Raw genomic sequence first — 4916 nt, 5'->3', positions numbered from 1 at the left:
TCAAACGTCTTCATATTTAAACTGGGGATAGCAAATGATGCAAGAAAATCTTTCTCTTATGTGAGGTCAAACATCTTCACTGAATTCTACATGCTTCTCCAGAAATAGAATCTATTTTAGGAGTTCATTGACATTTTAATCTATAAATTAGCTTTCTATGGGGATTCCATTAAAAAGCTGATAATCAAAGGCTTGTGGTGAATTGTCAATTGTTATAGTTTATGAAAGATCTCTTCCAAGAATATATAAATCCTTTGTATAGTTTTCTTATACATAAACACAATGTTCACAGAAAGGCCAGTGCCTGATGAGTTTGCCTTTTAGGATCTAATATGTTCACTAACTTATCCACATATATCATCTTAGAAGCAGTGCAAATAATGATCTTATACATTTGAGAAACTGGTTTCAAAAATTCCCTGAAGCATAGTCTTAATCTCACATAAATCTGACAAATGGCATTTTAGAAAAGACTGGAAAGGTAAGTGCTGCATCTTCTACATTTAGACTACAATGCACTGTTTCTATACAGGTCTAAAAGTAGATAGAATTCTGGTATGCTTCTTGCCTTTAATGAAAAAGCAAATTATTTAGTTGTTCTGTCTGTAGTAGAACATGCTTCATGAAATAATAGAGGTCCAATACTTTTCAGTCTTATTCATAGGTGGTCTCTGCATGAGCTGATGAATAACCACTATCTAGTTACTGGTACTTCAAGAGTGGGACATCCCAACGAACTGTTTCTTGTGCTTCGTCCAAACCATGATTTATCAATAGCCTCACTTGAACTGCTTGATTGGAATAAACTGTTCCATTAGTTGATTCAGTAGTATCCATAGTGATCTCATTCACATGTTCCATATCATATGGATTTACTACGTCTTCACTTTCCATACTGTCCAGGAGATCTGATCCTGATGTGTCATATGTATTCAATGGTGCAAAGAAGTTGAAGACAGGAGAAAATATGGTCCTCAACAATATAACCCTCAGAGGACTTCCAGAGGAAGGATTATCTTCCTCATTTTCCACTTTGTTTTATGTATTGATTTGTCATTTCATAACTACCAGCTTTTGAGAAACTTGTTTGTTAGGCTTTTCTCCTGCTCTTGGTGTGGATGTAATCAAACTATTATCCATATCATGTCCAATTCTACTTTATGTTGACAGTTTTACTCTCCCTTGAATATGCTTCCTTTGATAATTTTGTAAGTTGAAGCTAACTGGTTTCATCCTTTCATTGATTTTCTCCTCCTGAAGGCAGGCTATCACTAAATTGAATATTTCCTCTTTGCTCTGGCAGGACATTGTGTTTGGATTTGATTTGAATAAAAAGTTTACCTTATTTTCAACCTCATGTTTTATGGGTGCCTCGTGTAAAACTATGATAAAAGAAAAGAATCCTTAGCAAAGAGCAATCCTCTGGCAATGTTTTTTTTAAAAAATTATGTATAGTTGAGTATAGTTGATATACAATATTGCATTGGTTATATTAGTTTCAGGTGTACTATTTGTGCATTTTTATACCTTACAAAGTAATCACTCCAGTAATTCTAGTAATTATTTGCAATGATCTCTCTTTTAAAAATATTTTTATTAAAATATACCTGGCATAAAATATGACATTAGTTTCAGGTGTATACAATAGTTATTCAACATTTATATACCTACAGAAATGATGACCGTAAGTCCACCAACCATCTGACACTGTAAAACTCTATCATATTATTATTGATTATATTCCCTATGCTGTATGTACATTACATCCCCATGACTTTTTTTTTATACCTGGAAATATGGATCTCTTAGTCCCCTTCCCTTTTATCCCTTTTTTAAATTTTCCAATTACAGTTTACATTAAATATTATTTTATATCAATTTCAGGTGTACAGCATAGAGGTGAAACATTTATATAATTTAAGAAGTGATCCCACTAACTAGCCTGGTACCCACTTGCCACTATACATAGTTATTACCATATCATTGACTATATTCCCTATGCTTTACTTTACATCCCTGTGATTGTTTTCTAACTACAAATTTGTACTTCTTAATCCCTTACCCTATTTCACCCATTCTCAAACCCCCTCCTGCCTGCATTCTTCATTTCAGTTATTTAGTCTTTATTTCTGACTGGTTCTTTTTTATGTTCTCTATCTCCATTTTCATGGTTTTTTGTCTCCCTGTTGAAGTCCTGCCTGAAATCATAGAGTATCTTTATAAGCAGTGTTTGGAACTCTGCATCTGGTAGATTACTTGTCTCTATTTTGTTTAGTTCTTTTTCTGGAACATTGTTTTGTTCTTTATTTGGGAAATGTTTCTTTGTCTCCCCATTTTAGCTGCCCTCCTGTGTTTGTTTCTTTTTAGGGCTGCTATGCTGAGTGGCCTTATGTAGTAGGTGTCTTATGTGACCCAGTCATGCAGTCTCCCTGGTCATCAGAGCCAGGTACTCTGGGTATGTCTGTTGTGTGCATTGTGTGTGCCCTCTTATTGGAGTTGAGACTTGCATGTCAAAGGGAGGGATTGACCTCAGACTGATTGGTTGTGAGAACTGGCTGTGACAACAGTGGAGGAGCTGTTGTGCAGGGCTGACCCTACAGAGCAGGCTTCACATTAGTAGGGTTCTGATGCCTGCCCAGTGTGCCATTTTGGTGTATTATCTTTGGAAGTGGCCAGGTAATGCTCCAGCCCTGTCTTAAGCTGGGCGCTGGGTATGTCAGCCCCGGGGCCTCCTTGGAGAGGGCCTGCTGCAGGCCAATTCAGCCACAGTCTGTGCCCTGCCCAGGGCCACCTGACATGAGTCACAAGGCAATCCAGAAATGGCCACTGCCTGCTGATGTGCTTGGAGGTGCCTTGAGAGGCCAAGATAAGAACCATAGTCGCCTGTCACTAGTGCTGCGCTTAGGGATTCTCATCCAGAGGTATGGGGCATGCTGAAGCCAGGTGCTGCCTGTTTGGGTTTTATAAACCTTTGAGAGATTTTAGGAATGTCTGCAGCATGAGCCAAAGCAGACCATTTATGTGCAAAAGCCACTGGAAGCAGCTTGGATGTTCCCAAAATTGGGTAAAGCATGGTCTCAGGGCATCACTAGGGCAAAATTGACAAAAGGTGAAAGCCAGTTTGATGGTGACTCAGATATGGCGTCTTCCTGTGTCTGCACACAGGGACAGGGAAGGGCATAAAAAAGAAACAACGGTTTCCACCAGCTCCTCCATCTTGGAAAAATCTGCCCCTCCATCCTTCAACCTGAACCAGGCAACCCAGTTCCTCCTGGTATGTCCCTAGGACCTTTTGAGCCACTGTCCCAGTGCTGAAGTTCAGAGTGAGTGAGTCCATCAGTGAGTAAGTCCATGTGCAGTCCCTTTAAGAGGAGAGCCTGGGACTCCAGCCACCCTCCATCTCACTCAACCAACAATCTCTGCTGGTTTTCACAGCCAGAAATTACGGGGACTTCTCTTCCCTGGCACAGAAATCCTGGGTTGGTGAGAGGATGGGACCCCTCAATCCTCATGGGGGAATGTCTGCAGCCAAGATATCCATTCAGATTTTTAATGGCCCCATGCAAGTGTGGGACTAGCCCTTTTCATGTCTTTGCCTCTCCTACCAGTCTCAAGGTGGCTTCTTTTGTATGTCCATAGTTGTAGGGCCTTGGTTCATCTAGACTTCAGGTGATTCTCATTAATGATTGTTCTGTAGTTTAGTTGTAGTTGATGTGGTCCTGAGAGGAGGTAAGCACAGCATTTACCTACTCCACCATCTTTTTTTTAAACTTATATAGTGTAAGACATTCTTTTTTTTTCTTTTAATTATTTTTTATTGTGAAATACACATTTTAAAAAATTAGTTTCAGCTGTACAACAAAGTGCAATAGTTACACATTTTACCCCTCGAAGTGACAACCCCACTCCCACAATCTGCTGCCCCACTTCCCCCCAATATCATACATATCTATTACAATTCCCTTGACTCCACTCCCACACTATACCCCATGTCCCATGACCATATATATATATATATATATATATATAATATAATACATAAATATATATATATATATATATTATATAATACATAAATATATATTTATTTTATATATATATATGTATATATTCACTTATAGTTGACATACAATATTATACAAAATCAGCTTCAGGTGTGCAGTGCAATGATCAAGACTCTTGCCCATCCATGATGCAGTCTCCCTAACAAGGCATGTGACCACCTGACACCCTACAAAATATTTACAACATTATCAATTATATTCCTCAAATTGCCTTTCATGTCCCTGTGGCAATATTGTAGTTATGTATTTATGCTGTCTAACCCCTTCCCCTTCTCCCTCATCCCTACCCCCTCCCAACTAGCAGCCATCAGTTGTTCCTCTATATCTTTGAGACCATTTCTGTTTACTTTCCTCGTTCATTCAGTTTTTTAGATTCCACATATAAGTTATATCATATGGTATTTGTCTTTCTCCGACTGACTTATTTCACTTAGCATAATAGTCTCTAAGTCCATCCATATTGTCACAAATGGTACAATTTCATTCTTCTTTATAGCGGAGTAATACTCCATTGTATAAATGTACCACAGTTTCTTAATCCAGTCATCTACCTATGGGCATTTCGGTTGTTTCCAAGTCTTGGCTGTTGTGAACAGTGCAGCAATAAACATAGGGGTGCATATATTTTTTTGAATTAGTGTCTTGGGTTTCTCTGGATAGATACCCAAGAGTGGATTTGCTGGGTCATACTACCGGTAGTTCCATTTCCAGTTTTTTGAGATGCCTCCATACTGATTTCCATAATGGCTGCACCAATCTGCAGTCCCACCAACAGTGCACCAGGGTTCCCTTTTCTCCACAATCTCACCAGCACTTATTGTTTGTTGATTTATTGATGATAGCCATTCTGAC

At 38.6% G+C, this 4916-nt stretch overlaps 1 pseudogene; it reads right to left on the bottom strand.

Annotated features, from left to right (window-relative positions):
* Positions 1-1358, bottom strand: LOC109392831 (CTD small phosphatase-like protein 2 pseudogene; annotated as a pseudogene).
* Between the last annotated feature and the right edge of the window lie 3558 nt (positions 1359-4916).

The sequence above is a fragment of the Hipposideros armiger genome, unplaced genomic scaffold (genome assembly GCF_001890085.2).
Source record: "Hipposideros armiger isolate ML-2016 unplaced genomic scaffold, ASM189008v1 scaffold_350, whole genome shotgun sequence".
Lineage (NCBI taxonomy): Eukaryota > Metazoa > Chordata > Mammalia > Chiroptera > Hipposideridae > Hipposideros > Hipposideros armiger.
The sequence above is the reverse complement of the archived record's forward strand: the minus strand, read 5'-3'. Positions and strand labels throughout refer to the sequence as shown.